The 19,306-nt window shown below is 40.8% G+C and overlaps 1 protein-coding gene across 2 annotated transcripts in view; it reads right to left on the bottom strand.

Annotated features, from left to right (window-relative positions):
• tbl1xr1a (TBL1X/Y related 1a) overlaps window positions 1-19,306 on the bottom strand; it is a 53,920-nt gene that overhangs the window by 18,009 nt on the left and 16,605 nt on the right. For both annotated transcript variants that reach the window (XM_026159040.1, XM_026159039.1), the window contains exon 2: window positions 13,479-13,544. The gene's annotated coding sequence lies outside the window, so the exon portion shown is untranslated. The remainder of the gene's footprint in view (window positions 1-13,478; window positions 13,545-19,306) is intronic.

Raw genomic sequence — 19,306 nt, 5'->3', positions numbered from 1 at the left:
TTCCTCAAAAACAGGAAGACGCTCATATCAGCCATCTCCGGACAGAATTGTTGCCTATTTGACAAAAACTAATTGATATACGTTGAATCTACATTATGTGGTATTAAAGCTTACAGTTACTGGTAATGTGTGGTGCTCACTTTAAGACTGGAGCTGCAGCCAGGAGCCTCGATCAATAACCATGAAAGCAGAGTATAATTTCAGCCACCTGCTGCTGTGCTTCTTTAACGGGGAACCTGTAGACGGTCCTGTCAGAGATCATTCAGACCTTTTGCTCAAATCCCTCCTGACAGCAGTGCTGTTAGTTTGTAAACAGTGAGCTGTAGTTCTCTCTACCACCACTCCACTGCAGTGGCGCTGTGGAGCCATGAGCGGTAGCCAGGAGCCTCTGTGTTGACAGTGTGGGAGAGTAAAGGGGGGGATGGGAGAGGAGAAGGGAATCTCTGGCTCTACATTTTTTCCCTTCGCCTCTCTCCCTCTGTCTCTCTGTCTCTGTGCTGCCAGTGGCAGACTGGCCTGTACAGTAAATGCTAGATCTGGTTACTGCTCAAGGAGAGAGGGGGAGGGTAGGAGACACACACTCACGCACAATCAGACAATCAATAATCCCACCCACCCAACAAACAACAACAACAACAACAAAAATCAGGACAGGACTATTACTGCTGCATGTGACCTGTGCCATGACCATGAAGTTGCTCCAGAGGAAGCAAGACTGAAATCACACCAACAAGAATAAAGGGGCAGGTGGGCATGTGGGGCTGACCTTCACAATATGAAATCAATATCGCTAATAAATTAGATTTGCTTTGGTTCATCAGCTGACATCCATCCATCCACAAGGCCCCAATCAATAAGAAGGAATTCACTTCAACTGCCTTTTAATCATGTTTTATTTGAGATTGCATCTCCTACATTATGAAGAAAACACTTTATTTTAAGATGCTTATCATAAAAAAATGACTTCAATAGTGTAAAATACAACCAAACAGTTACTAAAAAATAACATAAAACCTTTTTATTTTCAACACTAACACAAACAACAAATGTTACTCTCTGGTAACAATGAAGTAGGACTGCAAGTTTTAAGACTGCACTACTGGTGCCCCTTTTCAACACAGTTTGTGTCTATCACAGGATACTGTGCTACACCACACACACTGCAATCCCATGGACTGCAGATAGCAATCTTCACACAAAATTTCCTCTCTGAGCAGTGCAGAACATTTCTAAATACTCAGGTCAATAAACTGCTTGCATCATCACTCAAGTTAAAAGTAATTAAAAAATGTTTTGTTGTGCCACTTACTACTCAGCTGTTTAGTCAAATGAATGACAAATTCCTAGCTGATTGCCCAGACTGATGAATGAAAAGTTTGTGAAAATATTCTACAGAGTAGTAACCGTTCGCAGTCCAAACATTTCACCCCTAAAGAATTGTGGCAACGATGTCCTTTTCAGTTCCACATCCTGAACAAGTGACAGAGAAAGCGTCAAGGTTGTGTTGTTTACCACTGAGCTCATGCGACTGGAAAAATCTACAGGCCTGTTGGTGAGTGTCGAGTTCATCACTGGTTGAAATTTGCTAGATCAGTGGTGGAACACCCACACTATGAAATGATGATGATGCAATGTGTTGTGTTATTCAGTAAGACCAGAAACTAGCTGTTTAGCCAAAAAAAGTCATTCGGAAAGTGTTTACAGAGGTGACGCAGCGAGAGCAGAGGATAGTTTTCTGGTAGACTTCATGCAACTGTTCCAGACAAACACCAAGGGGAGAAGGAAGAACTAGCACTAAAACTGAAAAACAAAAACAGAAATTCCCAAATTCTAACTCTGTGTTAAAGCACTGCATGTTTAATAAAATATCCTGTGTTGGCACAGTTACAGCCCTTTCTAAACTTGATGGACAACAACTGCTATGGTACCGAGACATTTCCCCTCTAGAACATTTGTTTCAAAAGCTCACGTATGTATCAATCCAGTCTTTAAGTGATGACGTGACGAATCCTGTTTCCGGGCCCAAAGTAGTCTGTAATATGGCTTTTGTAATCTTAACATGTTTAATGTTTTGTATCTTCTTCTATTTAATTTCAAAAAGCCCCTAAAAACAGCCTGTGATCACTGTCGGCCTCACTCGGCTTTTATTACCGTTATTGATTTTAAAGCTCAGTTTTTAAAACCTTAGGATGTAACTACAGCCCAGCCCATGCAGCAGTATATGAATGACTAACCTCGTATTTTGGATGGATTATCTCAGTTGTTCTCCTGGCTGAAGTTCGTTTACTTTTATCGAGTGGAAAAAAGCTAGCGTGTTTATATTATGCTAACATAGCTGTGTCGCTAGCGGTCACGTAGCACATTGTTATATAGCAGCTAGCCAAATTTCAGTAACCCTACAAACGTCACTGCTGTTTAGTTTTCTGTCTCCATTTATGTCGGAAGTGATAACAGAGCTGTACGTCTTAATTTATTTCCAAAATCCCTCAGTCAGGACATGCTATATTTTATTTAAATGGAAGCTAGCGAGCTAACGTCCTGCTAATTTCTAACTCCGTTAAATGTCATAAATACCGTTTTCATGGATGTCTCGATGTTAAACTTACAACAACTGTCAGTGATGCCACAATGATAGTTTGATTTAGAGACCTGCAGCAGAGTTTGAGTCCAGACAAGGCTAGTGACGTCAGACTTAAAGACCGGATAAGCAGCATTAGAAGGGAAAAAAAGGAATCGTCGCTTTTCATTACAGTGGTATTACGTGCAGTAAAGTGTGACATTAGTGGTATGGTTACAGCACAGCATTCTGTCACATTGCCTGTCATTTTCTCCGTATTTTATGAGGATTGGTAGGATATGAACAGCCACAGGCTGTGTGAACAAAAGGAGCCGCTGGCCTTACTGGAACAGTCTGAACACTCTATTTTGCTAAAGTATGTGCCAGAGGAGCCTTTATAAAATGGCAGGTGCATGCAATGAAACTGAACTTCAAACAAACTGCCACTGCACACCTTGTCTCTCCCACTCTGTGACAATAATATACACCATTTAGGTTTGGTGTTCTCTAAAGGTATTTCTGCATCATGCGTAAAGGAGACCCAAGCTGTGATGTCTGCTGCTCTGATTCTACTCTGCACCAGTGCAGATAAAATGGGGCTCATTCCTATTTAAAGCTTCTCTCTCTGTCTCTGAGACCTGACGGTTTGGCTCTATTTTCAGAGCAGCAGAAAGAAAATTCAGGCAGTGGGGGATGGGATGATTTAAAGGAAACCATATTTCAAATCATCTCTCACTGTATAACGTGTCCAATTCTTCTGAAACCAGACAGAGTCACACATGAAAATCTGTTTCTCTCCTATTGTGCTGCCACAATGACACACTGAAAGCAAAGGCAAGACAAAGGTTACAGTCAGTCTCGAGCGATTCAGAATACATGTAGATGTACATGTAGAACTGCGCCACCAAAAATATTAGCAGCAACAACATCGCAAAAGACGGCGTAGTTATTGATGTTTAAAGGCTCAAACACATTTCCGTGTTTGTATTTTTATTCTGGGGCTAGACTAACACATCTGCAATATTCATAGCTTAAAACCCTTAAAGATAAATAAATAAATAAAACGCATTTCCATCCTCGGTGCAGAACAAACTATTAGTTCTTAGTGCTTTTAGACCACCATCCTGATTTGCCCACTCTGTGCCAGCTTCGGTGGTTAAACAAATAATCTGCTTGTTAAGTGAAGACACATCAACATCAAAGCGTCTCCTGGATGAGGCTCTCTTCTTTTTAAAATCCTGGAGTGCTTAGTTTCTTGAGTTTTTGTTTGTTTGTTTTTTAGCAAACACAAGACCATTCAGCTGTTCTCGGCCTTTACAGCTCTTCATTAGCACTAGTCATGTGTAACATGCTCAAATATGGTTTGAAAAAAAAAACTCCCGATACTCACGAACACTATAGGGCTGCATTGTTAAGAAAATAATCACTCTCCAGCCAACCACAGCTTTTATGGCTGCTAGTATTTATTTTTCACTTTCTGGTTACTACTCAATATTAAAGCTCGATTTAGACTTCTGCAGGAAATTTACATCCTAACTTGTGTAATAACCAGAAACTCCTTTTATCCCTACACAGTAAGGCTGCCACGATTGCGTCGACTATCAAAATCGTTGTCGAATATTAAAATCGTCGACGCGTCGTTTGAAGCTTTCTAAGATCCCAAAAGACGCAGGAATAAGTAGTAGGATTTAAGAGTGTAATAACGGACTGAAACAGAAGATGGCAGCACTGCATGTACAAGGACGCCAGCTGCCGTTAAACACCAAAGAAGAAGAAACTGTGTCCCAGAATTCATAGCGCGGCCCTGCTCAGTTTTCAACAATGGCGGCAGCTAGTTAGTTTAAATATTACTCTTATTATTCTTTCATGGTCATAAAATAAACATTTAACATATTTTGTAGCTGTGTAAACCTCAAATGTCTGCTCAGTTTATCAGGACACCACATATTTTCAAAAGCGCTCCGACGTTTTCGGAGACGTCTGTTACCCACCAGCTCGATAGCTAGCCGGGGGCAAGGCCCACTAGAGCCCGTGAGAACGCCGGACTCCCGGCCAATCGTTTTCAAACCCACCGCCGTCTTTCGCTACTCAGGTTAAACGTGATATATGAGTCACTTAGATAACTTAAAAACTGTTATTGTTTGGCTTTTTTCAGTATTTTATTTGTTCCTGAGTAAATCCTCAGACAACTGATTATCAGAAGTGTGAGATCCTCGAGAATATACCCCGGTGTCCTGTTATATTTTAGACTGTTAGCAAACGGCTGAGTTTATTAAACTTCACCAAAACAATCTGCAGATTTCATTAAAATTTAATAAACTATCATCTTGTCTTTATTTTTAGTTAGCACATACCTTAAACACTTAAAGCTGTAAGCTAATGATAGTTATATAAGAGCAGATGCTGCTGGTGCAATAAGCTTTATGTTTTACGTCCAAAGGATGCATGATCTGATTAGTTGACTAATCGCAAAAATAATCGGTGACTAGTCGACTATCAAAGTAATCATTTGTGGCAGCCCTACTACACAGCAACCATCTATGCCTTTCGCACACACGGCTCTTGCTCTCAGACATGCCTGGGCTTGTGAGCACTAGGTATTGTAAACACATGACGTTGCTTTAGCAATGACATACAAATATGACACTTTCATATCATGTAAAAATATATATTATTATCATCATCATGATCATGAACAATATGACATGGCACAGCCCTTATGCTTCTTTGCAAGAGAGACCTTTGTGCCTATGTTGCTGATCATGATCTATGCACATAACTCAACTAGTGGGCCTTGCTAGCACATGCTATATTCATGTTGGCACCATTTGCAGAGATAACCAGCAAAGCTAGCTCATCCACCTCCTCCACGGCTGATGTAATTCCAACTGCCACACTCTCAAATGTCTCTTATGAGGGCAACTCTGGGATTAAAACAATGAAAAGGACACTCCTGCAAGCTGTCACCAGACAGATGAGCACCGCTGACGACAAACCACCACACCGACTCGCAATGACGCTTAGCCCAACGTGTAGGGGTGAATCTGGAAGATCACTCTCCTGCCAAAAACAGCATAGTGAAAATGTAAATGTGGTTCATAGCCTGAGTTTAAGGTGGGTTTAAATTTGCAAACATCTGTGTAGACCTGTGATTTTTTTAATACATAAATATATTTTTTCTCCTAAGATGTACTACTTTTGATTCTATGTTTAAACCAAAGCTGGGGCATTGGAGGCTTCAGAATCACTTCAGCTGCACAAAACACAAGAGCACCTTTATGAATGCATTTAACCAAAGACAGCAGGAGCACGAAGAGCCCGGTGCAGCAAGCAGCTCGAGCCATGTCCTCAACAGTCTTTGGTTTCCTGAGTTTACTTCAGCTTCCTCGAAATTCCTCTGTGCCCCCCTGCACCAGCATAGAAAGCGAGAGGCTGTTTGCATGGTCTCTAACAACAAGGACGAGAAAATACGTGCCAACCACAGAGAAAGCGGAAATGTTTCTTTAATGAGAAAGAATCTGCAGCTTATGGAACAAAACTCATCATTTCTCTTACTTATCTGGAAATTCCAGTTCCTACTTTCACTAAAGATTTATTTAAAAAAAAATTACTACCCCCTTTATTTCTATGTTACTAAAGCTCTTGTTTAAGATGCTCACTCACACACAAGGAGTCCCAGCCCCTTCTGCACAGCGAGGAAAGCACCTTATTAATTAACGCTGGTCTCGGACAGATACTAAATACTCCATCAGTATCAGTGCATCCCAAGGTAGTTGTGTATGATGCAATGACAACAGAAATGAATCATAATCTGCTTGTGGCTCTCCCCTCCCCCTCTCCTGGGTTACTGGTCGCTTAGAGTGACAGATTGCATTGGCAAGCCCAGCTCAGCCTCACATGGCCAGTGAGAGGTCAGAGAGGCTAGCTGTCTGTCGGTGACAGATGGTAGCATGTAGTCTCTGCCAGCTAGCCTCGCTTGACGGGCAGTTAAACCTGCTATGGGCAGCTCGTGTCCATCTGAATGCATGAGGTCAGTGAGGGCCACTGAATCAGCGGTGGTTATCTCACAGCGAGCTGCCGTGATGACTAAGATTAGAAGACCTCGCCCAAGTCAGAATCCAAATCACATTTTGAGAATCTCTTTAGAAGGTCAGGTCTGATCTACTTATCTGGAACCAGTCCTGGTTACAGCCTGCTTTGCAATACCCATAATCATGTTGGACACGGGACTGGACGAATGCTAATGAGAGCATTTGGGTTCTACTGTCGGATATTTACCTGATGGTGGGCATTACTTTACTGATATACCATGAAAACATTCAGTTCCTCATATAAAGCGATCCCCATTCAGTTCCTCGTAATCAGTTAGCAAATATATCATATTGGTGTTTTGGGGGTTTTTTCAGGTTTTACACTGGAGCTGCCCTTCTTTGCACACACAATGACACCTGACATCACATATTAAGCCTTTTGTTTTCTGTTGTTTTTAATGGATTTACTATAGTAAGCCATTAATCCGCATACCCTAAGAAGCAGGCAGGCATCTATTTCCAGTAACATACTGTGAGATCAGAGGTACTGACTCTAACAAACAAGTTGAGTCTATTTACTGACAGGTGAGGTTAACAGGTGACCACAGGTCAGGTGTGAAATCGTGGGTTAGAACATGATGTAACGACAAAGAGTCCCCATTACGTGTATAAGCAACCAAGTATAACTCATTGATCTGTAAATGCAAAATAGTGAATACAGGGAAAACAAATGTGGCTTATTCTAAACACTGTTAGCAGAATTCAAACTCTCTAACCTGGGTTATATTAGGGTGATTTGTTTTTCACATTGCCTGAACTGAACTGATAAAACCTGGTTGTATCAGAGAGACTTACTTTGAAAGCAAAGGAAGGCTACATCTGTAAATATATAACAATCATTTATGTCCTGATTTCTTAAAAGAAACAGAGGTAGGGCAAGAATATTATCACAGGCCTCGACACACCGATACACGTCAACATCTTTCATCTAAGAAAGCATTTGACTTGTAACCTTTTGTTGTGTGATGCAACATTTGACAGTTGTACACAGATGCTGATAGAGATCTGGATCAGTATTATCAGCAAAAGTAGTGCCATTGAGAACTTGACCACATGTGGTTACGCTGTTGGAGTGAATTTGGTAGCTTAAAAAAAATTTAGCATGCATCTAGATGTGGTATTTGGTGCAAGACGACTAATGACGTGCTTAAGTTGGGAAATATTGCAGCAGCTGGACTAGCCGGACATTTTTGCAATATCTATTAAAGGTCTGTTGTGATGTGTTTTCTCTACTCTTGTACTTAGGCTTCAGGATTATGCATTACTTGATGACTGTAGAAGAGGAACAAAGCTCTCAAAGGCTGAAAGCTAGCATGAATTAACTTCACACAGTGACTCTAAAACATGTCTGAAAACTCTGCAAATCAATGTTCTTTTGAAAAAGGAATAACTTTTAAAAAATATAGGGAGATAATAACTAGCTGTCTCCTGGAATCTCCAGCTCCCTCTATTCCTGCAGAAGTCAGCACTGTGAACACCAACACGATGCTACTAATGTAAAACATGAAGGTCTATATTTATCAATTTGTCCAACTAGCAAACATAAGATATGTAGAATATTTCTTTTGGCAGGTGGTTGAGCGTGCCTGAACGAGCAGATGCACTCGCCAATGCTTTGGCATTCACCAACTTTTATTATTTGCAGTTTTCAGAGATAAGATAAGATAAGATACCTTTATTAGTCCCACAAGGGGAAATTTCATGTTAAGGCTGCCGACCTATTGCAGATATATGATTTAGTGAGCATTTTAACAAGAAGCAGAATGCCAAAGAAGTGTTTAAAGGAGCTACTGCGGAGACTAGGGTTTAGTTGGCAGTGATATTATGGCTTGTCCACACTGCTCTCTAACATTCCTGAAGCAGACAACCCAACATTCACTCAAACTTCATGCAATTATGGGCCAGCCGTGTGAATGTAAAAGAGGAGACAGAAGTTTTTCTCTTTCCAACCCTCTTTCTTCCCCATTTTTTACTCAACTATGTGTCACAGTTCATGAGTACAGCTCAATACATCTCTATCAATGTCTGTCTGGAAGCATGCTCCATTATCTGCATTTTAGGAAGCGTCTTCACTAGGGATGGGTATCGTTTAGGTTTTATCCGATACCGGTGCCAAATCGGTACTTTTGAAATGGTGCTGGTGCTTAAACGGTGCTCGAACTGGTGCTTAAAGAATGGAGAACACAAACTTTGTCCAAAAACCTCTCATGTTCAGCTGTTTTTTTTTGTAAAAAGATAACAATGTTAGCCTTTTCTGCAGCTATGTGGCATATATGGTATCACTCTTGGCTGGAAGCAGTGCTTAAACAATGGAAAAACCACAAACTTAAACCCTCTCATGTTTAACTGTTTCCCACTTTTTCTTTGGTCATTTTAGCCTTTTTGGCCAGGGTGAAGGGAGTATCTGCCATCAAACAAGAGGACAGCCGCATGTAGCTATGATGATGTTTGCTAGTTCACCTTACATGCATTAATGTAATAACGTGGTTAGCCTACTCAACGTAAATTACACACGAACAACATGAAGCTACTCATGCAGAGAAGAACGGCTGCTGCTGCCATCATCATCATACGTCATCATTTCTGCTACACTGGCAGGGCTAGGGGCCAGGACTCTGTTCTTCGGGTTTTTGGGGGATGTTGCTCCGGGTCCGATAACTGGCAACCCACCCGACGTGCACGGTGTGAGGTCTCGCAGCAAGCTATCAAATACGGCGCATTTCTCGGCTTTTAAAAAAACCGCTATGCGTCGCCAGCTGTTTAATCGGATTCTTGGTGTTACCTCCTTTGCACAGTGTCACAGTATCAGCTTAAAGCACTTGTTGCAGGCTGCTGAGTTTGCATATTTTGCTGTGAAGTACAGCCAGACTTTTGACCGCTTCGCCTTGGACATTTTTAATCTGTAGCTCTGCTCTAACAGAACGTACGTACCTGGCCCCGCCTACTATCCTCGGAAACGTAAAATGATTGGCTAGAAGTGTATCACAGCTCAGGAAAAAAAAGCACCCAAATAAAGCACCGAAATGTGCGCTGCTTTTCGGTCTGGTTACTACCGTTTATGTCAGAACCGGTGCCATCATGGCACCGGACACCGGTACCCATCCCTAGTCTTCACTCTCTGTGATGACTGCTTTTCAATCAGCCTTCTGGTGTGGCCATTCAGAAAGACCATACACTCACTTGAACTGGACAGTAGATTTAAAGAACCTAGAATATTTGAACCCAGTCCTATTTATTGTATATTTGCCATGTACATTGTGGAAGAAAGACAGAGAATATCTGCCCAATATAACTGTCTGCCTCTTCAATGAGCCTCTATTGTGGACCATGTAGAGCTGATATGGCTCAAAAATGCATTTCTGGAAAAGAGAGGACCAATTTAAATGCTGCTGTTGGCAGTCCTCCTTCTGTGCAGCCTCTTTAAGTTTGCCACAGTGGCACATTAGCTTGCAGCAGATCTCTGGACAGAAGAATCAATACCAACTGCAATCAAAGATAGTCGAATTGGAGTTCACCCAACTGCTGGATGAGTTCTTGGGGGGGAAGCAGCTGAAAGCTACGGTGGACATCACAAAGGCTACCTAGCCAGTGGGCCGGCTCATAAAGAAAACACGAGGCCAGTAGGTCCAAGCCAAGCTGGTATGCTTTGGTGGCCATTATTATACCTGGGTGGCCTACCCAACTAAAGACTACGTGTGGGGAAATCTACCTAGAGAAGTTGTATTTGTTCAAATTTAGCTGAAATGATACAACGATAAAATTCAAGTCACCATTGTAGTAATTCTCTTCTGTGTAGCCAAAGCTGTATTTTATTGCACAGTCCTTACAGAGATATAAACCACTGAGGGAGATGTCTACAGATGAAAAAAAAAAGAGTTGTGGCGCAACTAATCTCACCTTCTATCCGCCATGCATGATCTGTATTCGGCTATCTCGCTTTATATCTTTTCATTCAACTCTGATTTTTCTGCTCTCTCACTAAACGAGGGTTTGAGCTTCAGAGTTAACCAGAGACACATCCTTTGCAGGAGGTGTGGAATTTTGCAGTCCCTTCAGGACACACTAATGGACAAGTCTCTGAAATATTTGTGGTGTGATTTCAGAAATGGGGGCACATTCTGGAAGAGTAGCTCTCGCGCTGGTTTCTAGGCAAAGTGATACACACGATCAATACAGTGGGCTGAATCATTTTAGAACAAAGGCTTTCTTCTCCTGTTACATACAACAGCCTTGTGAGAGCAACACAGTGTTCTGCACAAGTGCATTAATAAAAACACAAAACACAAGCTAAAATCAGAAGCCGGGTTTTCTAAAGACTCGTCAAAATTCAGAAGAGAAATGACATCCTGACAAAATTCTCCTAAAACCAGACACGGATGTCGTATCGCCTCGCTCCTGGGGTGACAAAAAGTATTTTAAATGTGAGAAACAATACTGGCATTCAGAGTGAAATTAAAGTTGTTAGTAAAAGGTTTCTGCAGGGCATAAACAAATTGGGTGTGTAGTTTGGCACCACTGAGTTACATGTCATCCTCAGCACAAAAAACAAAAAAACACTCCAACATGCTCCCCTGACATCACCGCCTTCCTCAAGCAGTTCAACCGCTGCACGTTACATCACACCAGAAAACACTATTTGCAAAATGACTTGCTTCTTGGTTTCTGATATGAAAATGTAAACTCTGTACCAGTGCTTATAGGCTCTTTATGTAAATAACACACTCACTGGGTGACTAAGAGCTCCAGTGCCGAGTTGTAGCATCATGAATAAAACAAATAAGCAGAGCTGAGGGCTCTACAGTGGAGAAAACAAAGCCTTCCAGCGAGGCTGACCTGACATTAACGTAGCTAACTGTTAAAGTGGGTGAGAGGAGTTTTTAGCAAGTCAGAGCAAAACATTGCGATTCAACCTGAAAACCGAACCAACAATGTCAGAAAGTTAGCACAAAATCACTTGCCATGTGAACTTAAACAAGCACAACCAAGAACCTGGATGTGAGTCCTATCTAGCAACAGTGCGTTTTTGGGCAGGGTTCACAGGAAACCTGCTGGATTCTTCAATGGTACAAAACAGGAAGAGGGGTCTGTTCCTCCAGTGGAACTCAAACAGACGCTTTCACACTTTCTGACTTTCACAAGTGGTTAAAGACCAAAAATAAACTCAGTACAACAGGAAAACAGTGGGGGAACAATGACACTTGTGTGCGACTAACTGCCAGTAAGCCTTGGGGAAATTTGAAACCTGTTTGTTCAGTCCAGATGAATCACACTGGACTCATGAAGTGGTCTCGGTACAGTCATAAAAATAAAGTAATTTTTGGATTCCAGTATAACATACAGGAATCAGGGCTCCAAAACTGAGGCCATACTGAACCACATCGCATGCTGCTAGCAGCTAGCCAAAGAAAAAACTAGTATAACTGATGTCTGCAGTCTGATTACACCTGCGAGGAAAGTACGGCAGTACAGGATTAACAGGTTAGTGAGCTGTGTTGAGTTTTCAGTGTCACAAATGTGGCTTTACCAGGTTAGGCTGACATTATGGCAAGAGTTTCAGACTTTTTCTCTGCGACATGCTGCAAGTGCAATATAGATACTCGGCTGAAGGAAACTGTTTGATATATGCAAGCCATTCGGTTGTATCTTAGTAATATTGCAGAAGGAAGCCGTGCTGCATAGTTATGCAGCAAATGTAAAAATCCTACTTTGCTGCCAGTTCTGGTTTTAACCACTGGAACTGTATCTAACAGGACACAAATAGTCTATTTGTAGCCCATTTACCAGCAAAAATATGAATCAATAAAATGTATTTAATTTTCACTTTGTAAAAAAGTGATTTCCCACTCTCCTTTGCTAAGCTGTGCAGCCGTGTCAAAGCTTATAATAATACTGGTTTTTAATGATGTCTGACTGAAGAAGGCACCACTTAATTGGACCTTTGCAAACAGAAGAATTAAATGGCGCACCATTACAGCTCATGTTCATTGCAGCCAGATTCGTGCCCCCCCCCCCGTATTCCTGTCACCAATGCACTCTTAAAAAGAAAACTTAAGAAAAAGAGTCAAAAGATACATTTAACAACCCCATTTCAGAGCCTGAAGCCAAAAACCTGAGTTCACAAAGAAAATTAATAGCAACCAACATAATACTCATGTCTGGCTGCAGTTTTAGGTCTTGCTGAGCACACGAAAGTCTCGCTATGTTGACCTTGATAGTACAACCCTCAGGATCAGTGTGCGTCATATCACAATCTTTCCTCTTGTTCCCTTCTGCTTTTATGATCTAATCAGATGAAAACAAAAGATCAAAAATAACCTTTAAGAAAACAGAAACAAAACTAACAACATTACCAATCCATCCACTCCTTTCAACCAGCCATTTGAGAAGTACTTCAAACACATGCTTTTTGTTTTTTATAAGAATCTTGCTAAAATAGAATTATTATCCATTAAATATATGCTTTTGCACTCTTGTGCAATTAGTTTGAATCGTGCAACATGCCACTGGTGTAGAATTACCTCCATCTGCGTCTATACAACCAGAATACATGGCACATGAAAAAGAAAATCATCATGCCTGCCTAAAACGTAATTTCTAAGAGGGAAAATACATATGAGCAAGAATATTACATTCTACAAAACCCAAAATCAATAAGGAAGTGATGACAATTCAAAAGCTATTATTGTGAAAACCACTGTCTTGGTTTATTTTTTGGGGTTTTTTTTCCAGTCCTATTAGAGTTGGGGATATTTAAGATCCAGGATCTGAAACTTGCATAAGCTATGCAGATAGAAACATGTTCAAATGCAGCCTGGCTGTAGATCACTCACCACAGCAGTAAGTCTGTTTGCACCACCAGTGTACTCAGTCAGGACCTTGTACCATGTGCTCAGAACCTGCAACAAGAAGCAGTTACAAACTCAGTTAATGGTCTCTGAATGGAGGTGAGGTTTTCAACCATGCAATTAGAAAACAACATATATCACAGCATGTGTTCGACATTTAAAACATAAGTTTTAGAATTCACTGCAAAGTGTCTATACACGGCCTGTACAAGCATCATGTGACACATTTCTAAAAGGCATCAAAAGTAAAGTGGAGGGTTTATTTATGGGAGTGAACACATCTTAAATTTGAATTATTTATCAGTTCACACAACCTTCTGTAAGTGTGGAAACTGCACATTTACTGCACTTGAAAGGAGCTCATGAAGAGAAATAAAGAACTACATTTGCATCTTTCAAATTTGAAATATTTTCATGAGGGATAATAATGCAGGAACATGCCTCTGAATCTACCTTGGATCTATTAAATGCACCCCTTCAAGTTTTTGACCCGAACCTGATGCAGAGCCAATTGGACAATGTTATATACTGTGTTATGCTGCATACTAGCAAATGCACGTGGACATTTCTTAGGGTTCACAATTTTTACTAACCTTTAATTTTTCACTACTTTTTTAAAAAACAACAACAAAAAAAACCTTTAATAAAAAAAACACACAAAAGAGAAAAAAAGATCCATTGCACTATTAGGATGCATGAGCATCCAATGTAACACACGCAATGTCTCATATTATTTATTGCTTTCCACTGATTTGTGGTGGTGGTGCATATCTGCACATGTGGGCATGCAGAAGGAGGCACAAATTAATAATCAAATAATTCTAATAGTTTCTAATTTAGAAATTATGTGATCCAGCAAATAGTCTGCAGCTGGCAGCTGTAATTTATGTTCTGCTCTGGTAAACTGGGCATAGCGACACGTGATCCAGTTCTCAACAAGCTGCAGGTTCTGGCTGGAGTTCTCTGCTAGCTGTGCATTCCCAGATGAGAACGACGACTACCTTTGCCAACTGTGGTCCAAGACAGTAGGACTGGAGTCCACCGAATCCAAGACCAGATGCAGGTAAATCATACTAAGGAGCGCCACAACAGCAACTTAGCCACCAAGCAGGCTAGTTATTACCACCAACTGAACTTTCAAAATAAGACTGAAGGGATTGTTGAGCAGTAAATTTACTCCTGGTATCATTTCTCATAATTTATCAGAAAGACAAACAGAGAATGTTAACAGTGCTGGTTTTAACTTTTTTCAGAAAATAAAATCAACGCAGCATTACTGGATTTGCTAACATCAAAACTCCATAGTTCACCCTTTAAACAGATTTCGTTGCATGCATCACTTCCCAGAAACAGCCAGCACCCGTCTGCCGGTGTGAGAGGAAATATTTTCACCGTCTGCACCCACATTGGTAAAAACCATCAAAATGTAAAATGATACCTCGCTAATGCAATGAACTGAACATGAAAAAAAAAGCTCACTGTGTCAGCCAGCAGCACATGGCAACTGAATGGCTTTACCATGTGACTGACACTCATTCAGACATCTGAACAATTGCTCACCTCTTTAGTCTGAGTGCAGATGGAGACAACAGCACACCAGGGGAGCCTGCTCGCTGCCCACATTTCCAATGTAAAGTATTTAATGTTCAATTTTTAGAAACTGGGATTCGGCCCTGTGGTAATTATGAAAGCTGCAGACTGAGGTGATGCTTGACTGTTACTGGATTGCATAATTCTGTGTGCTGCAAATCACTGAACATTAAGATTTGTCTTTTCAAGCTCCTCCTCCCAGCTTGCTGCTTCCTCCCCTGTTTTCTTTGACCTTAATTCCCTCTGTGCCTTTCTCCTTTTAGTCATTGTTTCCATTGATTCATCTGACTCTGCTAGCTCTATAAAGTGATGGTGAGGTTGTAGTAGAGCCGCAGAGCAAAAACAGCGATAACCTAAGAACAAAGAAATTGAGTGGGAGTAGCTGGGTTTGACTAGAATGTCACAACACCAAAATTATCCGTTTAATACAATTTCAACATAAATATGTTAGTACAGAATCTATAGGAACACCACAGAATACCTGAAATATCAGGAAAAGAAAAGGAATAATGGGTTAGACAACACAGCACTTAAAATTCTTCTTTTTTAATTCACTTTAAAATGTCAGTTTTAAGTTTAACTGCCTACATAGATTGTATACTGCTTTTGAAAGACTGGTCTCATTAACCAGAATTTTAAATTAGATGCAAAACTATAAAGTCCAGACCTTAACCTGTATTGAGTCATCTGTGTTTTCATCCATGTGGGTGTCTCTGTGACGATGAACCCTAACCCAAACAGTAATAATGAGATTACTCTGTATTAGGTCAAGCTCACAGTTTCATTAAAAGCTTTTACATGATACACAGTAATACAATGTCCCTGGTTTATGCCATTTAATAACAGGATTATTTAAAATTACATCATTATTATTGTTGATTAAAAGAATATTGTTACAAAATCAACCGCACTCCTGTTACATAAGCCATTTTCACACATCAAAGCTGGACAGTTTTAGAAAAATCAGGTTGGGACATCATCCAAAGCTGCCCTTTCATACATGTAACACGCAACAGGAAATAGTCTGCCTCAGATACACTCTCACCACTGGAAATACTCTGGTTTTGGCCCGGGATGGCACTAGGGTAGTGCAGAGATTACCACCATTTCCTTGCTCTTCTCCAGACAGATTCTCTAGGCCTGCGCCCAAAGATTTGGCTTTGGGTATATTGAATTATTGTGTGGGTTTTAGATTGTTTTTTCTTTCAGTTTTGAGATTCAAATTTTCCTCTTCTTTTTTTTTGCTTCTGAACTTGGGCACCATTGTGGGATTTTTTGCTGTCTACCCTGGTTGACCTGTTTATACATGTCCAACTGTCCAAAGACTCTTCCCACCTCCCGTTTTTCACCTTCCACTTGACAGATTGTCTTGTTACTGCTAGTCAAGCCTTCAGGGCATTTCATTGGGTAACTTGTTTTCTAGTCTTTGGGTTTCTTGTGCAGGACATTTAGACATTTTTTCTGTATTCTCTGACTACCTTTCTGTATATAACCCCTGCCCAGACTAAGGACTGGTTTTCTGGATTTTATTCTTCCTCCATGTGTTCTATATCCCTTTACTCCTGTGACTTTCACATGCCTTGACATCCCTCTCACTCACAGCAGTAATTATCAAGCGTCAAGTCCATTAATTACCTATTAATAAACTCTTTGTTAAAGTAGTGGTACAAATAAAACTGACAATAGTACAACTTTTGAGCGCAAGGGTTGCAACACTTTTCTAGTATCAGCATACCACGCAACACTAATGGCTTATCAGTGATGTGTTTAACAGTGATATGTTCAGTGCTATAACGACTGTGTGGGCCACTCCTTCCTACTATGCATTTCTGGCTAAATCTACTGGAAAAGAGTTGAACAACTCAAAGAAAGAAACTCCGCTGGCAAATAGTGTTTTATGGCAGCGCAATGCAGGGACGCTACGCACAAGTATGAATGCTCCCACTTTTTAGACTACACCACAGGCTCTACTAGATCCACTACAGTAGAAATTAAGATTTAGAGGAAGTTCAGTCAGATACGGAAAATATAACATTAGCATAATTGGTATGAACTTGCTTTGTATTACACGCCACAGTTCCGCAATCCAAACGTTATCAAAATTTCAGTTTCCACCTAAGAGCCTTTACCAATGCCGTCGAGAAAGAAATGCTATGATAATACCAAATGCTGAGCCTAGAAATCAGGCTGAGGAATCTGAAATATAAATTGTGTGACTTCATTTACAAGCTAAGCCATGTTTTTCCAAGTCCTCTGACATTATGCACACATATTCCATCTGGTCCAGAAATGTTAAGTATAAACCCTCAAGAGTGAGCTCCAACAATTGTGATGGAGGTGCTAAAAAAAAAAAGCCACAGCGGCCTTTCTATTAAACACAGCACGGTGTGTGCTGTTGTGTGCTTTTGTTGCTGACAGCTTTGTTGCTGTGAAAGAAAAGAGCGCCGATGTTCCAGTCCCAGTATGCCAGTTCTACTATATACCGTATGGAAGCTTACAGATGGCGACAACACTGCCAGCGATTCATATTACTGTCACTACCGTGGCTACTGTTATTTTTGCAGGGCAGTATGACACAGCATGAAGCTTGTGTCTTTATTGGCAGTTTCATTTTGATTTGCCACAGGACAGTGCACTTCCACTGATCAATCACAGGCTGAACTGCCAGCCTTGTATCTAGATGTAGCTATAGTGGTAATGCTAATGCAATACTGGGCTGTGAGGCAATTTTGGAATGGATACCACTCTGGGATTGCAGTGCGCTTGTGCTGACTTAAAAACAAAAAAAAAAAAAAAACAAACAAACAATTTTTTCTCATATACAATTATTACAAACAGAGAATGCCAGGATATTTCTTCTTTTATATTAACCTGGTCCATTCATTTCAATAAAATTGGAGGAATCCACCAAACAGGATCAATAATTCACCTAACGTTGTTTATGTGTGCGTGAAGCTGACAGGAAAGCTGTGGAAGGATTCTCCTGGTCACTCACAGAAGCCTAAAAAGCTTATGTGGGATTCAGTTACTCACAGAATTGGATTGCATTTGTGGTGTTAGCAGAAGGGCCGGATGTGTGAAAGGGAACGCAAGTATGCTTTCTTTACAAAAATTACAACAGAACAATAATGACCTGTCCTGCTGCTGGACAGTAACTCCACTGTGTGGGAGAGTAGTCCTTCTGATGCTCTGCAGCCACATGAACCAGCTCTGCTGGGTCTGGTTCAGGGTGGCCAATTGATGGCATTTTAATTTCCAATGTTTATGAGAACACAATAATACATTTTTTTTAAAAATACTAGGGCTGAACGATTATGGAAAATAATCTAATTGCGATTTTTTGCCCCAATATTGCGATTGCGATGCGATATGCGATTATTTTTTAAGGTCTTTGTCTTCTGTATTATTAAACAAAGACAAGCAATACATCATATAGTATGGCCAATACTATATTACATTAATTTTAAACTGTTCTTTCCTGGAAGACAGACCTCTGTTATGATGACATGAGGTGATGCATGAATTGATGACTGACATTTTTATTTAACTTCTTCAATCACAACAGTATATTTGAACATACACAATAGTTTATTTTTAGCTTACAAACATCTGAGCTAGAGCTGGGCGATATATCGAGTTTTTAAAACATATCGATATATTTTTATACGAGATATAAGATGTGACAATATCGTTTATATCGATATAGTCTATGTTACGTTATAATTATACTTGTGGAGCCGCAAGTTTGCCTCTCTTTCGTCCACTTTCGTCTTTACACAACGTTACTCGGCCTCGCCTCTCCTTCACTGAACACAACTCCCCCTCCTCCCCCATCGCTTCACCTGCAGGAAGTGACAAGATGGACACGGCAAATCTCCGTTAACGAGTTACTGCGCATCGCCCGTGCGTGGGGCTGGACGGCGTCAATGTGTTAGCTAGCTAACCACGCTAATGAGCTAACCACGCTAACGCCATGCAGCCCAGAGGTGCTGCACGGACTAAAATCCTTTCATTTTCTCAAAAGTTGACAGCGCGCCTTTTGTATGAATTCTGGTTGTGCTTGATGGCCGGGAACCGATTTTATGTGGAACACAGCGCCCAGCAATCTGTCAAAAAATGTTTTAGTACGACTTTGGTCAGCTACGGAGCTGCACCGCTTATGGATTGTCGGAGCATTAAGGCTGAGCCTCGCGGAGTGATACGTACTGTGCTTCAACGTAATA

The sequence above is a fragment of the Astatotilapia calliptera genome, chromosome 23 (genome assembly GCF_900246225.1).
Source record: "Astatotilapia calliptera chromosome 23, fAstCal1.2, whole genome shotgun sequence".
NCBI lineage: Eukaryota > Metazoa > Chordata > Actinopteri > Cichliformes > Cichlidae > Astatotilapia > Astatotilapia calliptera.
Note: the sequence above shows the minus strand (reverse complement) of the source record. Positions and strands in the feature narration are given on the sequence as shown.